We start from the raw sequence: 22,849 nt of genomic DNA, 5'->3' as shown, positions 1-22,849 counted from the left end.
AGTCTAAAGATGAGGAAAAGGAGAGGTAAGGGGGAAAAAAGGAAACCTAGGGTGGGAAAAAATGCAAGAGGGTGAGCATGGAGGATGAGAGGTTGCAGTAGGACCTAGACTCTTCTCCACTCCCTCTCTCCCCTATTCATCCCTAAGCCCACTCGGAGGAGCAGATAAAGGATAGTTTTGGAGCTGGGGGGGGGGGGGAGGTGTTGGCCAAAGATAGGAGGAAAGCCTGGAGAAATGTTAATGTGAGGACTTCAAAAATGGGTATTTTCAGAGAAGTGATGAACCCCCAGATCCTAGTGGATAGCCAAGAGGAACCACATCTTGAAGAGCTCATTAACTCTGAGATTGTGGCAATCTCTAATAATGCCAGGGAATATGGGATGAACCTCTTGAACAATGCCTGCAATAGCATGATAGACAATTACAGGTCAGTCCAGTGGCTTTTTCATGAGCTAGAGGAGGTTAAGGAGAAGGTGGTTCAAATGGATGCAGTCAGGAATCTAAAGGGCCTAGAGAAAGGGATAGATTATGATTATAGGCATAGCCTGGTGGAAAGGAGGATCCACAACCTAGAAAATTACAATCACAATCTGTCGAACCAGAAAATCTCACTTCTCAACTTGATTAATAACAACATTCTATCTTTAACTAATTGGCTTAAAAATAGAGGCATGCGGGGGGCTGTGGATGGAAAAGATAGGGGTAAAGCTAGATCTAATGATGATAATACCACTGGTATCACTTTTTCTACTCTAGACTAGGAAGAACATAGGACTCACTAGTAGGAGGCCAAGGAGAACCAGATAGCCCAGGAGGCTGCCTCGGTCATGCAAGAGTTGGAAAGAAAGATTGAGGATTAGTTCTTGTCTTTTTCCTTTTTCGTTGGCTTTTTGTTTTGGCTTTTTTCTATTTCATTTGTCTTGTCTTTTCTATTTGGCCTTTTCTTTGGCCTTTGTTTATTTGGCTAGGCCTAGTGCTTATTATCAGCCTTTAGACTTGTTTCTTTTGTGGTTGGGCTTCTAACACTTATTTTCAACTTGTTATGTTTTAACTCTCGAGTTTTAGGATCCTTGTAAAGCCTATTTATCTAATCAAAAACATAGTTCATGAATTTTGATGCATTAACTGGTATCAAGATGGAATTGTAGAAATTCACAAACACTTCCCTCTATTTCTATGACATGGTAGATTTCCAAAGGAGAATCAAAGCTGAGAAGATTCACCATATCATGGAGAAGCTCTAGGGGAGTGGTCTAGTCAAAGCATCTGGTTTTATGGTTGTGGTCCAAGCCCTGGAGCTTATTCATGAATGCATTAACTACTACAATCCAAAAAATAAGTAGATTGTGCTACCTAATGATACAGTTTTGATTTTGATCAATAGACAAATAGTAGTAAACTATCTTTGAGTGGTAGAGTGAGATGAGTTCTCTGATTTAACCATGGGAGGAGCATTCTCAAAATTTTCCTTAAAGAAGATGATCTAGAGGAAGGAGATTATGAGAACCTAAATCCAGAAGTTATGGAGTGACAAAAGAAAATTTCCCAAGACTTTTTTCGAGAAAACGGGCAAACTAGAAATAATTCACATTTTATTTCTTCTTCATAGACTGAGAGGTGAATTAGAAGCCCTAAATTTTGTTGAACAACATTTCTTTTTTATTTAGGTTATATGCTCTGACACATAGCATATTGACTGGTGACATGAGGTAAGTTAGAATCTATCCAATACTCTCTAGGTGAGCAAGTTTTATAACTCATTCTACATGTCTTCCTTCTTGATTTATATGTAGTCCTCCTTGCAATAATGGCTTGGCCTTCCAAGATTAGAAGATTTTCCTGATGATGTCAAATCTTATGAGTTTTACTCATGCCTCCAATTAGAAAATAGCTATGAAAATTATGTTAAAGTGAATGATGTGTTTACTATGAGGGATTGCAAGGAACTATAAGGATACCTGAATAGAATATTCAATCTAGAAGCCATGACAGCCATTGAACAATTTGGATGTTATTTTCAATTCTCATCATTTTCTTATTTGCATCTTACAATATTTAATGGCTTTCCCCTGAAGCTCCTAAGGTACCCAAGTGACATGATCGTGTTGATCAAGGTCATTTAACAAGCCCTACAAATGAACATCATGAGTCGAAGCCTAAAGGAGGAGTAAAAATTCCCTATGAAGGTTGGAGCTTTCAGTTGTGATACCTAGTTTGATGCCAAGAACATGATGAAGGTGTTCAAGAAGAAATATAAGTTAGACACCTATGAAGTCTTGAGGCCCATGTTCAAACCAAATGAATATGCTAGAGATTTTCTAGAGATCAGGAGTGTGATAAGGCATGTCACTACAATTGAAGATTAGTAGGCTGATTCCAAAGATGAGTTTGAGATCTGTGATCGAGCCTTCGCTAGATTGACAATTGACCAACTGAAAATGTATAAGGTGTACATAGATGTAATTTGGATTGAGGATGATGGTCAAAATATGTATAGCAATAATTATTTGACCAAGCTAAGGAGCACTTCCATACGTTTAGAGCCTTTCAAGAATGCTATAGAGGACTTGGACATAATGATGACCAAAATCTACATGAGGACCAAAAAATTGGTCAAATGGACCACAACCCAACAAAGTTGAAGTAAGAGAACTTTAGCCTAGCCCTACCCAAAAGTAGTTTTGACTTCATCCTCTCATAGTATTGTTTTAGGCATAATTGTCCCCTCACTCAAGGACCTACTCAACCAACTGGTGGAGGTGACCAACCTCCTGCCAAGAAATTCCCACTTGATAAAACTTGTTAGGATGGTTTGATACCAATGGTTAGAGTGGAAGAAGAGGTCAAGAAGAAAAAGGTAGAATAAGTAGAAGATGGTGTAATAACACCATATCTTTCACCCAGTAGTAGCCCCACTCCACCTATGAGTACTCCACTACTCTAACCAAGTAGCCCCCCAAATACAAGTGGTTGATCTCAGAGATGGATGAAGTAGTGAGAGTGAGCATACAGAATCTAATGAAGTAGCAAAGAAAAAAAAGTGGAGAAAGGGGCCGCATGTTCAAATCTCATCTTACAAGCCCTAAATTATCCTTTCTCTTTAGCATTGAGGATTCTAACCCCACCCAAAAGGAAGATGTTCAGTGTGGACACACTCAAGATTGCATCCAAAGTAATTGGCCCTAAATCGCGGCTTGATAGTACTCTAGATAGAAAGAAGAAGAGGATAGAGGAAGTAGCCCCAAAAAAAGGTACTTTGTCCTTGGCTACTCAGTTTGGGTTGGCACCAAGTAAAACTAAATTGAAGATAATGTCAATTCTCAGATGGGACCTTGATACAGGGCACTTAACTATGGAGATTGCTAAGCCTGCCAAGAAGGGAAGAATTGAAGGCCTAACTTTTGATGACTTCTCATTGTAATCTATAGATCTCAATTAATTTAGGAATGACACCAAAGTGGGCCTCTAGTAGTTGAAAAATAAAGTAACAAAGGAGGAACTTGAAGGACTCAAGCTCTCCAAAGTCAAGATAAAGGTAGAAATCTAGGAACTTAACAACCTCACCGAGTAGCTAACTTCTCCACTGGCAAGTATTATGGGAGTTCCCCCTACTAGTGCTCCTATAGCCATAGATGTCCAAGCTATCATCTCCTAATTATAGGATAAAAAATTCTTTGCACAAATTGGTAAAGAATTGAGTGGAAAACTCAAGTCTGAAGGACTTGTAGTCATAGAGAAATTTGACAATGTAGTGATGAAGCTTAAAATAGAGAAGGATAACATTTTAGCCAATGGGGCTAATCTATCAGTCAAGAGGGTCAAGAGTGAAGATTATATCTCCCTCTCAGATATGGTCTTACAAATGAAGACCAAGGAAGTAGTTGAAGCCAAGATCCTTTAGAATGGAGACAAGCCCTTACTTGAGTCACAACAAAGCTTTTAATTCAAAGCTAAAATGATCTCTTCTGTAGAAGAAGGACTGAAGGAGATGGAGATTAAAGTTAAAGTGGAACAAGATAGAAATTATGTGTTTCTAAAAGGATTTTACACTGACTCTCAAACCAGTGGTCAAGGGAAATGAGTGGTAGGAATCACTCTTATGCAAAAGAATTTCTCTAGTTATCTAGACAATTTAATAGAGAAATCCATCAATCATCAAAATAGAGTGTCAAATCTACAATGGCTTAGCAAGTTTATACAAATGGTAGTGGAGGAAAATAAAGAACAATTAGAGACCTAGCTAAAGAACATTCCAAGTTGCTTTTGAGGTACACCAATGTTCAAGTTCATTGACACATGGAGCTTATTCTGATCATCATTGTTGTCACTACCTACAAGGTCTAGTTGAAGGATGGAAAGAAGGTGGCGTGATCTTTATCCTGCTTTTTATATATTTTGTAACTGATAATTGGCCTCTAGCTATTTTTTCATTTTTGAGATGAACTAGTTGATTTCCTTTTATAATGGTCATCTTGGAATCCTATATGTACTAGACTAAAAGATTATTGAAAGGTCGACTAATTTTTGGTGTGAAATACTTCATGTTGCAAAGACAAGTTGGATGTGTTTTATATCGATCATTTATTGTTCCATGTTTTAGATATCTCTTTTAGTTGAATTGAGTTAAGGAATAAATAGAGCTTTGTTCCCTTATTCAATTTAACAAATTGAAAATAATAATAGTGTTACTGAAGGTTGAAAGAGATTATGTCTTGGATTATTGTTTAACCTAGTCTCTAATGTCTTAGAGTTAGAAGCATTCTATTAATTACCTAATTAATATATGGAATTTATTACTAAATCATCAAATTTTGTGGGTTCATAAGATGTGTGAGTTCACAAATTTGGTTAGCATTAAAACCCAAATCTTTGCCTGAGTTAGTTCATGTTTAGCATTAAAGACATAGCTGTAAGACTCTTTGTACAAACTCTGATATAGAGTGCAATGAATTGGTTTCATCATTTAGACGATGGCTCAATAACAAACTAGGCTATGATAAGAACTACTTTTGAAACAAGATTCAAGACTGTGGAAGATGAACATGTGATCGTGACACAGTTGACATCTATCAAAAAGCAAGCTTATGTAAGTATGAGGGATTTTATCACTAACTTTAATAAAATAACTAATAGAATTCCCACTACTGATAGACCCACCGCCTAGAATTTAAAAACATTCTTCATAAGTAAGATGCCACTAGACATCAATTATGAAAAATAATATCTCATACTAAAAATTTGGGAGATTCACAAAAGAAATTAGTTGAGCTAGAAGATGACATGATTTCTATCAAAAAATGGAAATAGGAGATTTAGACAAAGGCAAGTACTAGCAACACTACTTCGTTTGATGAAATATTGCAGAAAATATCTAATGAACTAGTTTCCATGAAGAGGAAACTCCTTGAATTCAATAATTCTTACCAGAAAAAATTTCATAAACAACCTACGAGGAATATCAATGCCCAAATCTCATAGCTTACAGTCCATGACAAAGATTGGCTATTGAAGTCCTGCCCAAAAAAGGAAATATGTGTCTTTCATTTGACCATAGATCATGATAATGAGAACTATCTTGAGATAGTTCATACGATGCAACTTTTGTCTACTAATGAGTTGAGCTCTTTAGCTTTTGCTCTTGAGTCAAATTCATACTCAAATGGTGACTCTAAAAAAATATTTTTCAAGTATGATTCAAATTCAAAAAGGCAAGGAGAATTTTATGCTACAATCAACATGATCTCATACATGGTGTTGACCAAGAGCTTGAGCAACAAGAACTAGAATCCTAATCATCTCTTAGATGACAATGATGATTCCCCTTCAAGTACCAATCATGTTGATCAAGGAGCCAAAATCCCTTAGTCAAGTAAGAAGAAAAACCCTTTTGATTTTATTCAATTCTATAAAGATTCTAGAATCCAAATTTCTCCCATAGACTAACTAGAATCCCATCCATCTAAATTAAAGAGACTAGTGGATTATTGGAAGGGGGGATATAAACTTAAATCATAATGTTACATCTAAAGAAGAGGATGAAGCTTTAACATCTAATTTTTTTAATCAAGAAGAATCAATAGTTTTGGCAATCTTTCCAAGCTAGAAACTTGACCCATTTTATGTGTCATTATATATAAATGTGTGCAAATTAACTAATTGTATCATTGACTTAGGGGCCTTAGATAATGTAATGCCTTACCCTATGGTTAAAGCTCTAGGCCTCACTCTCACTAAATTTCAAGGTAGGTGTTATTCCATGGATGCCAAATAAGTTCCATTGCTCAGAAAAATCAAAGACACTCAAGTAGCATTAGCTTCCTGACCATGAAAAGAAACTATTGTTGACAATAATTGTTGCATACATCCCAATTATTTATGGCATGTTGTTGAGACAAAGATTTTGTAGGGACTCGGGAGGTGAAATAAAATTACATTGGTTGCAAGAAGTGATACCTAGAGGGAGAAAGAAAGTGAAATTGGAACCTAAAGAGAAAGCTAAATTTACAATTTTGAAGTCGGATGACCCCAAAGCCCAAATCCTTTACTAGGAATTATAATTTGGTAATTACATGGTATTCACTAAAGGAATCATGGATAACCAAAGTTTTGAGGAAAAGGAAACCCAAACTCTAGTAGAAGAAGAAGAAACATTATAGATTTGGAATAATAGCTATGAAAGAAAAAGGAATCAAGGTACTGAAAGCTCAAGATGATGTCAAACTCATTGTCCTCTAAGTTAAAGGGCAATACTTTGTTAAAAAAAATAAGCTTAAAAATTACAGGAATATGGTATGGGATGAGATCAAAGGGTTGGATGCATTCTCAATTGAATCATTACTAAGAGAAATGAACTCTAAAGTATATTCATTGGCAATTTTTGCTTCTTTACTTCTTCCCCACCTAGAATTCAAAGATAACAAATATCAAATAGAAATTGTATATAGACCTTCTATTCTTGATAACATGGAAGCATGGAAAGTTTTCAACAACAACCAAAGTCTACAATTATTTTGGGAAAATGTCGGAGCTGTTTGTGAGATCATTCTGATGAGCCTATTCAAAAAGATCTTAGTGAGAAGCAAAATAAGGAAGGAACTAACACAGTTCAACTACAAGGTGATATCATTCTCCCATACTTTGTAGCTTTGAAAACATTTTTTAATAGATATGACACCTACATTAAAGAAAATTGGATAAAAAAGGACCTACAACTGGTGAATACGAGGGAGTAAATATTGAAAACATGCAAAGTCCCAAGATGATCAATATCAAAAAATGTTGTATGCCTAAAGAAAATGAATTTGCTAGACAACTTTTTTATGAAATATCAAGACATATTTTCATGGAATTGCAAAGATCTAAAAGGTTACAAAGGTGGGAAAATGAAACATGAGACTCCCTTGAAGACCGATGCAGTTCCTTTCCAACAAAAGAAGACAAATTTCAACTCAAAAGTAGTAGACACCATATTCCTAGAATTTGACAAGATGTTAAAGGCGAGAATCATCTATCCTATCCACCACTCTACCTGGATAGAAAGCATAGTACCGGTTAGGAAAAAGATCAGAGAAATAAAGATTTATGTAGATTTTAGAAACTTAAACCAGGCTTCTCTAAAAGACAACTATGCACTCACAAACATGGATCACCTACTACAAATGGCAGCAAGACATGAGATTATGTCTATGCTTAATGGCTTTTTAGGGTTTAATCAGATAGAGGTGGAAGAGAAAGATCAACATAAAATAGCTTTTACCACTCCATGGGGTACATTAGCGTATCATAGGATTCCATTCAGCCTTATCAATGCCAATGCCACTTTCTAAGGAAATATAAATAAAAAATTGGCTAACATGAAAGATAAAATCATTGGCATATACCTCGACGACCTCATGGTATTCTCAAAGAAGACAAAAATTACATAGAAGATTTGAGGCAAGTGTTGCAAAGATGTCGAGAACATGAGATCTCATTAAATCCTAAGAAATCTATCTTCTATGAGATAGAAAGAAAATTTCTAGATCATATAGTATCACAAGAGGGTATTAGGATCAACCCTAAATGGATGGAAGCTATTTGGAGATTAAGTCTACCTGTAAGTAAGAATGGAGTTAAGTCCTTCTTAAGACAGGTGAATTTCCTCAAAAGGTTTGTACCTAACTTTTTTGAAACCACAAATGTATTGTACACATGATGAAAGGAAATTTGAGTTTTAAATGGAATGATGTTGGAAAATGAGCCTTCTAGAATATAAATATTATCATTTCCAATGCTCTAGTGTTGTGCCACCCTAATTATAAATTGGACTTTATAATCTATTGTTATTCTTTGGAACACACGTTGTCACCTATTTTCATGTAGGATAATAAAGGAGTACAAGCCCCTATCACCTTCATGAGAATACCCCTAAAGAATCATGAACTAAAGTACTCTCAAATAGAAAAACATGCCTTCATTATAGTGACAACCTTAAGAAACTTTAGGTTTTGTATTCTACATTCCCACTCTATCATTTATGTACCTTAAGAAATAGTAAAGAGTGTGTTAACTCAACAATACATAGCATGCAATACTAGAGGGGCGTAGGTGGCTAAAACACAAGAGTATGACATTGAAATTTAACCTACAAAGCTGGTAAGAGGTAACATCCTATGTAAAGCTATATCTAAAAATGGTAGTGTTGAAGAATCAGATGAAAAAAATTTGGTTTTGGAGGTGAGTCTACAGGACCCTTGGTTTGATAATATTGCATACATCTTAACATATGATGAATGTCCTAGAGGATTGAAAACAAAGAAAAGAAGTTCAACCTCAAATTGAAAGCTACTAAGAATATAATATGGGATGATAAACTTTTCAAGGGATCTTTGGATGGAACTTTCCTTAGGTGCATAACAAACAACAACAAGAGAGATTTTTGAAAATATTTCACAATGAAGCTTGCAATAGACATTTCTCATCCTTAGTTATTGCTTTTAAGATATTAAGACAATGTTATTATTAGCCTAGGATGTTTAAAGATCCCTACTACTAGGTGGCAAGATGTGAGAAATGCAAGATTTTCTCAGGTAAACCTTAGTCGCATTACCATTCAGACCTATGGTAATCAAAGGACCTTTTCAACAATGGGACCTAAATTTTGTTGGACCTAGTTACATCATTATTGCAACTAACTATTTCCTAAAATGGGTGGAGGCTAAACCAACCAAGAAAATTATTTTTGAAGTAGTCTACAACTTCATTAAAGAAAATACACTCTTAATATTTGGCATACCTATCAAGCTTATAATGGAAAATGTAGCTTATTTTTCCTCTATCAAGATTACAAAGTTTTGTTTCAAACATGGCATAATAGCTAGTCATTCTTCTAACTACTTCCCACAAGGGAATGGTCAAGCCGAGTCCAACAACAAGAATTTTGTAAACATTGTGAAAAAGATGGTATCAAATAATCAGAAGACTTGGCACAAGATGATCCATGAAGTACTTTGGATAGATAGGGTGATTCCAAAGTGAGCAATTGGAATCTCCCCTTTCGAATTGGTCTACAGAATGGAAGCTAGTCTTCCTCTACCTCTAGAATTAGCCACTAGCAAGTTAAGGACAATGATTAAAGATAAATTTTATAAACATGGATTGGAGAAAAGAATCCTATATCTAAAAAAACTTGAAGAAGAGATAGAAGAGATTATGGATTACATAACACAACATCAAATGCATGTGAAAGTTATATTTGACAAGAAAACTAGACCGTGAAAGTTCATGGTGGGAGACACTGTAATATTGTGGGATAAATGAAGAGCACCAAAAGGGATGCTTGGAAAGTTTGACACACTCTAGAAGCATTCGTTCATCATTTATCAAGTGTTTAAGAAAAACTCACTTAAATTAGCATATCCCGATGGTGAAGTGTTACCTTTGACCTACAATGGTTAGGACCTGAAGTTCTACCAAATTTCAAAATGAAAATAGGTAACCCTTGTATTGTATTATAGTTACATTTAGTTTCCATTTATATTTTTGTTTTTTCCTTAGCTAGGTTCCCTCATTTTCCTACTTTAGTTTTTTTTTTGGGCCCTTTTCTATTTTTTTGAAATTAAAGAGTTTGGATTCTTTGCTTCAACATGGAATGTCTAAGTCCCCAAATAGAGCCACGTGTTTCTCCCACTTTTGTATTCTAATCTATTGGTCAAAGGTGAATTATTTGCTTAGTCTAGTTTAGTCCCTATTCTGAAGTGTTTGAGTCTAGGTCTAGAATCTTTAAACCTCTATTAGATTCCCCCATTTTTTCTTCTCTTTCCCCATAGCCAAACAGGTGATTGTTCTTATCTTGTTGTTTGTTGGGTATGCTATTTTCCCATCCAATCGAGGTCAATTTCCACTCATTATAGATGGAACACATTTACTATTTTCTCACAAGTGCATTGATGGTTGAAGATATAGCATTGGCAAAAAAATCCATTTTATCTTCTTCTCAACAAGCTTCTAACCCATGAAGGCAAGTTTCCATGAAGACTCGCATGGAGGAGTTTTCAGCATTAAAAGATTTAGAGAGGACACTTTCTTATCAAAATCAATGTTTGAAGCTAAAATGAAGTACCTAAGGATAATTTGAATTCACCATCTCACCAACTTTTTGACTTTGCAGGAAACCTCAAACAGTCTTCTCCATGGTAGGTTGTGCACCCATGAAGACAATTTTTCATAAAGTAGCAAAAGATGAAAATTAAAGGTTCAAAGTTACTAAAATGGATTTGTATGTCTAAGTTGAGTATCCATAACATTTTATTATGCATTTGATTTCATTTTTATCCTATACAGATGTGTTGGAAGAAAATATATAATGGCCTTCTCCATGATGAGTCCTCAACCGTAGTAGGTGATTTTTTGCATATGTGATAAAGATCAAGCTAACAAAAGAATTTGTTTCCTATGTTGGATTTGAAGTCTATCTGAATGATAAGATAACAAATTGAACCTTTATGGAAAGAAGACAAAACCAAAATCTTACATGGAAGATTTCCATCAATGAGGTACCCCGATGGTTATTTTTTGAAGATTGAAGGAAATCAGAAAAGTAAGCACCCGATCTATAAAAAGATACAGTTGCACTCAATGGAATAGTGAAAAAACTTCCCAAATTCTTGTTGAGCCTTTGCATTTACTATCGAATGGGTATCTTCTTAATTTCTATTTGTGTGGCATGAATTCTAAAAGAATAACGAGTGAATCACAACTCTTATTTAAAAGCATAAAAATAGTTAAAGAAGTTACCACTTTTTCCTTGATTTCTCATTCTGTCATGTTGGTAGATAGATTTTTTCTGTTAAATTATAACTCTTAAGTGCCCAAACTTGGAACAATATCTAGTTACAAATAGTTGAAAAGCCACTTAGGGATGAATTGGTTTTTCACTGAATTGGTAGGTACAACTCCCTAGAATTGACTTGCAATGAATTATGTTTTCCTCCTAAACTAATTTGGGGTATGTTCTTGACCTGAGAATAGAAGAGGTAGAACCAAGCTAGACCTAAATAGAATCTAACTCAGGCAAATAAAAATTCTTGAATGTCTAAACAAGTTTATGAATCCACACATCTTCTGAATTCACAATGCTTAACTAAGTAATAACTAGTATGAAGCTAAGTTAGAGCTAGGTTAATATGAACTTGAACTACAATTAACAAATGAAGAGTGCTTAAGGGATCTCTCTTTGAATTAACAATGACACTACTTATAACATTCATTCATTTTTTTGAAAAAGGGGAATGAAACTTTGTTCTTTCATTTCTTCAATTCAAACAAAACATACGACTAAATTTAACAGAGTAGGAATAGAAAATAATTGATATAAAATACCATTAAATTATCTCTACAACATAAAGTACATCACACCAAAAATTTTCCAACCTTTCATTAATCTTTCAATCTCATACATATATAATTTTGAGATGACCATTACAATGAAAGTTCAATTGGTTCATCTTCTCAAGATTGACAAATGGCACGGCACCAGTTTGTCACATTTCAATAATTAAAAAAGAAAACAAAAGAAAAGGCAGAATGTGAATCACTTCAACTTCTTCCCCTTTTCTACTTTTTCTCTATAGGCCTTGGCAGCAACTATGATTGGGATGAGCTCTTTATGCCTAGGCACATGGATATTGGTATACCTTAAGAGCCATTTGGAATGTTCTCTAGCTAACTCCTTTACAACATTTAGTTGATATGGGAGTTCCTTTGTGGCCATGTGTATGAATCTTCTAAGTGCCTAGAGTTTAGCAACCCTCTTTTGACTACGGGAAGATATATCAGACAAACTATCCAAAAATTTGGAAAAGTTCTCCTTCATGACATTGATCCTGATAAGTGCTTTTCCTTGGCCACTAGTCTGAGAATCTGTATGTAATCCCTTCATTATTTCAAATCTTTTGTCTTGTATCCTTTCTCTATGGACTGGATCATCTCAGTCTTAAACTACATGCTTTGAAGCCACTCGAATAGAGGTTTGTCTCCCATTGGCAAGATTTTTGCTTCAACTGGTTCCTTGGCCTTCATTTGGATGATTATCTTCAAGAGTGAGATGCAATCATCACACTTCACCCTTTCTCTAGCTAGATTATTTCTATTTGATATGATGTTATCTTTTTTCTATTTCCAACCTTAAGATAACATTACCAATTTGCTCCACTATAGTGGATCCTTCTAATTTGAGCTTCTCAATCCATTCTTTACCAATCTAACCAAAATGCCTATCTTCTTGGAGTTGAGAGATGAGGACTTGAACTTTAGTAGTAGTAGGATTTTTGGTCACTAATACTCTAGAGATGAATGCCAATGGAGTGACTAGCTATCTGATGAACTTATTCAATTCTTCTATCTCAACCTTCATTTTGGTCTTAGACAACTTTAGACTTTCTAACTACCCCTCAATCACCTCATTGGTTGACTTCCATAAGTCAACTTTGGTGTCATGCCTAGCTTGTCCAAGATCCACAAAGTGCAAGGTAAAATCATCATCATTCATGTCCTCAATCCTCCCTCTTTTGTTGGGCTTGGCAATCTCCATTGTCAAGTGTCCTATTTCTAGATCTTGCCCAAGCATGGACAAGGTTTTTTGCTTCTTTACTTTTTTTAGTGTAGATCCACATGAGATTGTGAGAGACATAGTATCTTTAGCAGAAGTGCTCTCATCTTTCCTTTCCCTTTTTCTCTCTAAAGTATCCTCCAACTAGGAGTTAGAACTTATCACCTTGGAGGTTATCCTGAGTGTTTCTATACTAAACATCTTCCTCTTAGCTAGAGTGGTTGTCACAACAGTCGAAGAAAAAGGATTATTTGGATCTCAAGAGATAAGCTTAGAAGAACTCTGATCTTTATCTACTTCTAGAGTCTTCTTTGCTACTTCATTAGACCTAGTAGACTCACTACTACTACTTTTTCTATCCCCTAAGTATACTATCTGTATTGAAGAGGAACTTGGTTGCAAAAGTGTAGCACTTGCTAGTAGAATGGGACTATGATGAGGAGAGAGAACTGGAGTATTATGGGGAGAAGGAATTGGAGAAACATGAGGTGATGGAACTGGTGTGACATGGGGGGATGGAATTGAGGCAGTCATGCTATCCTTTGGTTCCTCCATCTTCTTTTCTTTAGTACCAGTTTGGGTTCCAATGACTAAGAGGGAGCCATCATGACAAGTCTTGGCTATAGGGACATTCTTATCTAGAGGTTGATCATCTCCACCTGATGGCTAAGCTGGCCCTTCAATGGTAGCTATTCTTATGCCTGGTGTAGCACTCTGAGATGAGGAAGGTGTTGCAGCTTTTGGAGAAGCTTGCGTGGTTGCACCTTTACTCCAGCTCCTCTTGGTTTTCCATTCAACCCATTTCCCTATTCTCTTGATGATCCTAGCCATCATGGTATCAAAATTCTCCTCAACATCTACATACAGCTCTGAACTGATAGGAATCCCCCTTAACTTAGTTAAATATGTATTACTATACATATTTTGGCCATCGTCTTCCAAGCCTTCTACATCAAAGTTGATGCCATATGTTTTGATTTGCTCCATTATGAGCGTAGCAAAAGCATGATCTTTTCTTTTAATCTTATCTCTATAGTTTTCCCAATAGTCTTCAATGGTGGTAACATCTTTGATCATGCTCCCAATCTGCAACACATCTCTTACATACCAATTTAGGTCAAACATAGGTCTCGTGACTTCATATGCCTCCAATTGATATTTAATCTTAAATGCTTTGAGCATATTTTTCAAATCAGAGTGAGAATCACAATTGTAAGCTTCAACCTTCATTATGAATTCATACCCTTTCTTCTTCAAGCTTGTGCTTAGCACATTCACCTGGATCACCTGCCTCATGATCTCTATCAACACAATCATGTCACTCAAATACCAAAGTAGCTTCAAAGGAAATCCATCAGAAAGTTGCAAGACACAAATATGAGAAGGATGAGAACTAGATAAAATAGCTACCAAACTAACTAATAGCCGCCATTTCCTTCAGGTTGAATGTCCTCTCAGAGCATCCTTGGAGTTCCCTGCAAATTCTCATCATAAATGTGTCATTAACCTTAACATATTCTGTATAACTATTCTACAATTACAAACATGGATAGAACTCATAGCTTTTTACATCATTAGGAAAGTTCTCTATTCTGGGAAGTCCTAGCCACAACTATAGAGAAGCTAACATATAAATTAGCAAAGAAGATATGTAAAAGGTGTTGTAAAACTTTATGGCACTAAGGGATCTAGAAAGATGCTCACTTACCTCATAGGCCCAATCAACATACTATGTATCTAAATAGATAATTTGTACTAGAAAGAAATATTGTTCAACAAAATTAAGTGCTTCTACCTCACCTTTCAATCTGTGCAAGAGAACCAGAATGTCTATGATCTCGGGCTTGAGATTAGTGCCAAATAGAATTTTAGGAACCTTACTCTTCGCACCTTGTAGCTTTTGGAACCATGACCTCATAATTTATTTTCTCCACACCATTTTCTTCAAGGAGAATTCAGACATTGCTCCTCCTATTGTCAACTTAGAAAACTCTTCCCATTCTAGAACTCAAAGGCAATTTACTACAGTTTTCCTATCAATAGAGATTAGAACTTTATTATCAGCAACAAAAAAATTTTGGTATCTAGGTTGTACTAATTTATACATGCAACACTTAATTCAAGAGCCTAAATTTCCATTGGAAACCTAGCTACTTCCACTAACCCACTTCCTTGGAGTTTCTTAATTATAGGGTGAATTGGCTCCAACCTTAGCCTCCTTTGAAAATCTTGCATGTCATAGAAATGGAGTGAGGTATCTGTGAAACTCTACAATGTGGATTTGATCACATTAAGTCTATCAAACCTAGCAATTTGATTGTCATTTTATCTAAGGTAGAAGTCAATCAAAACTTTGAACTTGAAGGAAGTGCAGAGGATAGAATTTGCAAGTATAAGAGATTTGAAAATGTTGTGCAATTCAATAGCATAACAGTTCAAGAAAAAGCAATAATTTGAAAAACTATTATGTTTCTTTCTATATAGAAATCATAATTCACCCATTAATCTTCAAGATCTGCCCCACACAAATGAGTTAAAGGATAAATCCATTAGATTAGTAAATGTGGGAGTTTCTAATAGAAATTTCCATGTCTTTTCACTATTTCTATTGGCCTAATAGTAACTTTCCTTTATTTCATACTTACCTTCTTTATTTTCACCTAGTTTTAGATAAATAAAAATGGAGTACTCTGTAAGGAAATATCCGCCCAACCAAATTCTACTGACTAAACTTTTCCAATTGTAATTAGCTTGTTTCCATTATCATCTTAAGGTGTCTTACATACAATTTGTGTGCCCAATTTGCTTACAAAGTCAATTTCTTCATGAATGCAGAAAACCACCTTCATGGGTCGAAAGCCCGCTAAGGAGAAGGTGATTTCTATTTTTCTGCCCATGTTTTTATTTTCACTTTATCCTTCAAGTTAATATGCCTTTTAGTTTTATAAAATCCAAAAAGGACTACAAAAATTGAAGAGGGGCCCACTTACTTGTTTTTCTCTTTTGCAAATGCCTTTAACAAAAAATTGACTTCATGGGTCAAAAGCTTGTCGTGGAGAAGTTATTTTAGAGTTTTTCGCTTAACGTGATTCTGGGCACCATGATGAATCCCAAATGTTATCCAAGGTGGAATACTATGATGAAAATAAGGCTTATCCATAGAAAAACTCATTCCCTTCTTGCTTTAGTCTACAAGCCACATTTGTTAACCTCTGCAAAAAATCACCTTCATGAGTTGAAAAGCTGCCAAGGAGAAGGAAATGTTTAATTCTCTGCAAGCTTCATTTTTTTCATGTGTAAATCATGATAAGCCATGAAAAATTTTATCATTGAAAATAACTTTGTGAACTACAAAAATCTCCATCGAATTAGGTTCTAGACTACCCACAAACTCACAACATCGAGGAAAACCCACCTAGCCATGTGATGCAAGAGAAGGGAAAAATGGATAACCTGATGGAGAAACTTCATACCTAAGAAAGAAAGACTAGACCTAGACATACCTAGACCAAACTAAGACAAAAAATTTTCCACTTTGCAAAATGGGTACAGGATGAAAAGTGGGGCAACATGTCATTATGCATAATTATTTGAAAGCTTGTGAACATTGTATTTGTTGTTCCATTAATTTCTTTGAATTCAAAACCTCAATCATAAGCTTATGGAAACTAAGTTCATGGGTTTTGATGAATTGATTGATATCAAGTGGGAATTGTAGAAATTCATAGACACTTCCCTCTATTTCCACAACATGGAGGATTTCCAAAGGAGAATCAAAACTGAGAAGATTCACCCTATCATAGAGAAGCTCTAAGGGAGTGATCTAGTCGAAGCCACTAGTTTTTTGGTTGCAGTCCAAGCCCCAAAGCTTATTCATGAATGCATTAACTACTACAATCTGGAACTAAGAAAACTGTGCTACCTGATGATATAGTTTTGATTTCAATAGATAAACAAATAGTAGTAAATTGTCTTTGAGTACCAGAGTGGGAGGATTTCTCTGATTTAACTATGGGAGGAGCATTCTCAAAATTCTCCTTGAAGAAGATGATCTAGCGGAAGGAGATTATGAGAACATAAATCTAGAAGCCATAGAGTGACAAAAGAAAAGTTCCCAAGACTTTGTTCTAGATAATACTCAAAACAAAAATAATTTGCATTTCAGTTCTTCTACAATATATGCTGAGAGGTGAAGTAGAAGCCCTAAATTTTGTTGAACAATATTTATTTTTGATTCAAGTTATATGCTCCAGCACATAGTATATTGATTTGGTGCAAGAGGTAAATGAGAAAATGTCCAATGCTCTATAGGTAGCCAAGTTTTGTAACTCATTCTACATGACTTCCTTCTTGATTTATATGCTAGCCTCCTTGCAATTGTGGCATGGCCTTCCAAGATTAGAATATTTTCTTGATGATGTCAAATCTTATGAGTTCTACCCATGACACCAATTAGAGAATAGATATGCACATTATGTTAAAGTAAATGATGCATTTACTATGAGGATTTGTAGCAAAATACAAGGATGGATAGAGAGAAGATTTAGTCTAGAAGTGATGGCACCCATCAGCCAATTTGGATGTTATTTTCTTCAGTACTCATCATTTTCTTATTTGCATCTTGTAGTATTTAATGGTTTTCCCTTGAAGCTCCTGAGGTACCCAAGTGACATGATCATGTTGATCAAGGTCATCCAACAAGCCCTGCAAGTGAACATCCTAAGAAAAGGCCATAAGAAGAAGGGGTGTGAATTCCTTATGAAGGTTGAAGCTTCCAATTGTGATATCTGATCTGACACCAAGAACATGATGGTGGTGTTCAAGAAGAAATATAAGTTAGACACCTATGAAGTCTTGAGGCCCATGGTTGACCAAAATAGATATGCCACAGATGTTCTAAATATTAGGAGTGTGATAAAGCACTTCACCATGATTAAATATTATTAGGTTGATTGCAAAGATGAGTTAGAGAGTCATAATTGAACCTTTGTTAGATTGAGGGTTGACCTAGTGAAAATGTATAAGGTAAACATAGATGCAAGTGGGATTGAGGATGATGGTCAAAATATGTATAGCAATACTTATTTGACCAAGCTAACAAGCACTCCCATAAGTTCAGAGCCTTTCTAGAATGCTACAAAGGACCTGGACATAATGATGGCCAAAATCTACAAGAGGACCAAAAAATGGGTTGAATGGACTACAACTCAAAAAAGAAGTAAGAGTACTTCAGCCCATCCCTCCCCAAATGTAGCTATGACTTCATCCTCTCATAGTGTTGCTTCAAGAATGACCCTTCCCCTCACTCAAGGACCTACTCAACTAGTTGGTGGAGGTGATCAACCTCCATACAAGAACATCCCACCTGATAAAACTTGTCAGGATGGTTCAGTACTAGTGGTTGGAGTAGAAGCAGAGGTCGAGAAGAAAAAGGTGGAAGAAGAAAAACATGGTATAGTAACCCTGACTCTTTCACCCAATAGCAGCCCCATTCCACCTATGAGTACTCCACTAGTATCTCAAAGATGGAGGAAGTAGTGAGAGCGAGTCTATAGAATCTAATGAAGAAACAAAGAAAAAAAAAAGTAGAGAAAGAGGCCAAATATTCAAAACTCATCTCACAAGCCCCAAAGAATCCTTTCTCTTCAACATGAAGACATTCACCCTAGCCAAAAGGAATATGTTTAGTGTAGACACACTCGGGACTGTATCCAAAGTAATTGGTGTTGAATCGTGGCTTGAAAGTACTCTAGACAGGAAGAAGAAGAGGATAGAGGAGGTAGCCCCAAACAAAGGTACTTTATCATTGGCTACTTGGTCTAGGTTAGCACCAAGTAAAACTAAGAAATTGAAGACTCTATCAATTCTTGACCAGGACCTTGATATAAGGCACTTAACTATGGACATTGCTAAGCCCACCAAGGAGGGAAGAATTGAAGACCTAACTTTAGATGACTTCTGATTGTAGTCTATAGACCTCAATGAAGTTAGGCATGACACCAAAGTGGGTCTCTAGAAGTCAAAAAATGAAGTAATAGTGGAGGAACTTGAAGGACTCAAGCTCTCCAAAGTTAGGATGAAGGAAAAAATCCAAGAACTTTATAATAACCTCATTGGGTAGAAAATTTATCCATTGAAAGGTACTATGGGAGTTCCACCTACTAGTGCTCCTACAACTATAGATGTCCAAGCTATCATCTCCCAATTACAAGATGAAAAATTCTTTGGGCAAGTTGGTAGAGAATGGAGTGGAAAACTCAAGTTTGAAGGACTTGTAGTCATAGAGAAAATTGGCAATGTAGTGCTGAGGCTCAAAACAGAGAAGGATAACACTTTAGCCAATAGAGTTATTCTATCAGCTGAGAGGGCGAACAGTGAATACTATATCTCCCTCTTAGACATGGTTTTAAAAATGAAGACCAAGGAAGTAGTTGACACCAAGATCCTTCAGAAGGTAGATGAGCCCTTACTCAAGTGGTAATAGAGCTTACAATTCAAATCTGAAATGATCTCCTCCATAGAAGAAGGACTGAAAGAGATAGAGATTAAAATTAAAGTAAAACAAGATAGAAATTACATTTTGTTGAAAGGATTGTACATTGATTCTCAAACTAATAGTCAAGGGAAATGAGTGATAGGAATTGCTCTTATGTAAAAGAATTTCTCTAGTTATTTGGACAATTTAATAGAGAAATCCATCAATCATCATAATAAAGTGTCAGATCTCCAATGGCTCAACAGGTGCATACACATGGTGGTGGAGGAAAAGCATGAATAGTTGGATGAAATTAGAGACCTAGCTAAAGAACATTCAAAGTGGATTTTGAGATACACCAACATTCAAGTTCATCAACAAGAGGAGCTTGTTCTGATCATTATTGTTGCCAAGGCCTACAAGGAAAAGTTAAAGGATGGAAAGAAGGTGAAGTGATCTTTATCCTACTTTTTATATATTTTGTAACTGATAATTGGCCTCTGGCCATTTTTCATTTTTGAGGAGATGAACCGATTGATTTCATTTTGTAATAGTCATCTCAAAATCCTATATGTACCAAATTGAAAGATTAATGAAAGGTCAACTAATCTTTAGTGTGAAATACTTCATGTTGCAGAGGCAAGTAGGATGTGTTTTATATCAATCATTTATTGTTCCATTTTTTAGATATCTCTTTTAGTTAAATTGATTTAAGGAATAGGTAGAGCTTTGTTCCCATGTTCAATGCAGCAAACTAAAAATAATAATAGTGTTATTGAAGGTTGAAAGAGATTATGTCTTGCATTATTGTTTAAGTTAGTCCCTTACATCTTCAAGTTAGAAACATTCTGTTAAATAGCTAATTCATATATGGAATTTATTACTACATCATCAAGTTCTATGGGTTCATAAGATGTGTGAGTTCATAAATTTGGTTAGCATTAAAACACAAATCTTTTCCTGAGTTAGTTCTTGTTTAGGCCTAACTTGTTTTACCTCTCCTATTCTCTAGTCAAGAACAAACCCCATCTTAGGAATAGAAAAAAACAAATTAATTGCAAATTTTGACTATAAGGGAGTTGTAACTTTAAATTCAGGGGGAAGTTAGTAGTTTAACTTCAATTTCCCAACTGTTATAATAAATTATTGTTTAGGAATATTGGGCATTTGAAGAGTTAATTGAAGTGAACAATTTGTTTACCTACAAGGATCAATGAACTACTACAAATTGTGTAGCATTTTTTAATACCAATATCTTATTTGAATGTTGAGGAGGTGGGTTACTGGTTGTCCATTGTTGCTATATAGTAGCCCATGATTCCTATAACACCTTTAGTTTTCTATAGAAGAAGACCATGAACAATAATAAGACTTGCATGATTTTTAAATTAACTTAAGGCCTTTTGCATTAATAAGAAAATAAATTAAAACTTGGTGAAGGAAAAAATAGAAGCATACGAGTTTAAAAATAGAGTAGTGAATAAATGGAAACATGGCAAAGTGAAAAATTTAAGCACATGGGCCTCAAACAATACTATAATAGTCACATACATAGAACTTGAAATGTATCTAGACATAGAAAGCCAACACTTCATCTATATTGAAAATCAATATATCGTTAAATCTTTCTACAATTGGGCTTTAATAAATAATGGCTTAGGTATGCATGCATGTTTGATCCTAATAATGGAAATACAATTAGATGTTTTTAGTGTTAGGCTAATGATTTTCATGGAAATATATATAATAAGGAGACAATTCAACTTATAGAGGAATTCCACAAATATATTTTTCCAATACTTGGCTAAATGTAGGTTACATTCTAAGATGATAATTTATTGTTAAATTTAGTGACACAAGTCCAAATTTGACATTATTGAGACTATTAATTTATGAATATAATGGACATTGGGGAGGTCAAGAATATCACTATAAGGGATGCACAAATAAGGTAGTTCCTTTCTATCAACAATAGGATATATAACATTATGTATCTTCTTGTTGAATGTCATGTGCTTATATGCTTTATTGTTCATGTACCTTGGGTGGTTATATTATTTGAGATAAATACTAGTTATGTTTTCTATTTTAAGAAATGAGAACATTTCAAAACTAACCAACAAAAATTAGAGTAAACCACACCAACATTCTATTGTAGGTGTATATCAACATTATAATCATTGGACCAACTCGAGCATCACACCATTCAAGCTTACATATGTCTATGATACTTTAATCACTAATGTGACGGAACTATAATATTCTTGAAAATTCCACATAAGTAACATTTGTTCTATTTATTGACTGGGAGGTCTTAATAATAATTCTTTGATAATACACTAATATTCAATAGATATTATGCAAATTATGTGTTGTATTAATCTCTTTGCACTAACTTTAAAAATTGCAAGAAATTTTTAAAAACTTGAAATCATAACATATATTATATGTTGCCTAAATATTTTGTTATTTTGAATAGTTTATTCTAGTTCTATTACAACATAGTGAGCACCAAAGCTGATAAATAGACTTCCATATATTTCTTAGACATGTTAATTCTCACAAAATACTTATAAATGTGCATGTGATTCATCTAGATTAATGACATTGATATTAGTAGATCCTCGTAGCCATTTACAATTGAGAAAAATATTATAGTGTTGTATGTATCTTGTAGCAAAGCCTTGGAATTCTACAATATCAAGGGTATTCACTCTTCTTAGCTTCTCCATGGGGATAACATATATCTTACACTTGTTGGTTGATTTTAATTATTCCATGCCAAGTCATTGATCTTGAATTTTGTTGTTTATTGTTGCAAAAAGGCAAGTCTTTTGCCCCTATTTTGCTTGTTCACTACAAAGTTGTCCTATATAAATTGTAGTTTTATGAAAATAGGTTGTCGATTTCTGGAAGAATGTTCTCAACTACATACTCTTCTCAAGGTAACGCTACCTCTTCCAAAATTCTGCATGCTTTTCAAAATTTAATATAAAACACCATTATGTAAGCTCTACTAATGAGATCAACTGAGCTTTATGTGTAGATAAATAGAAACATAAAGCTTTGTTGAATCTGTGTCATACTACTTTGGTACTTTGTCATTGATCTTAAAATGTAACAATCACACATGATTTTGAGGCTTGATTTGGAGGATCATAGGCTTAATTTAAGGGCTTGTGCAGATATTACATCTACTAATGTTTTCTAAAAGTAATCCCACTTGATAAGGAACCAAACCCTTTCTTAATATTCTCTTAGAAGATTTTTGTAGGGGGGTCACCTTG

This window comes from Cupressus sempervirens, chromosome 5 (genome assembly GCF_028749045.1).
Source record: "Cupressus sempervirens isolate cs-2001-9-10 chromosome 5, ASM2874904v1, whole genome shotgun sequence".
In the NCBI taxonomy this organism is placed as follows: Eukaryota; Viridiplantae; Streptophyta; class Pinopsida; order Cupressales; family Cupressaceae; genus Cupressus; species Cupressus sempervirens.
The sequence above is the reverse complement of the archived record's forward strand: the minus strand, read 5'-3'. Positions refer to the sequence as shown.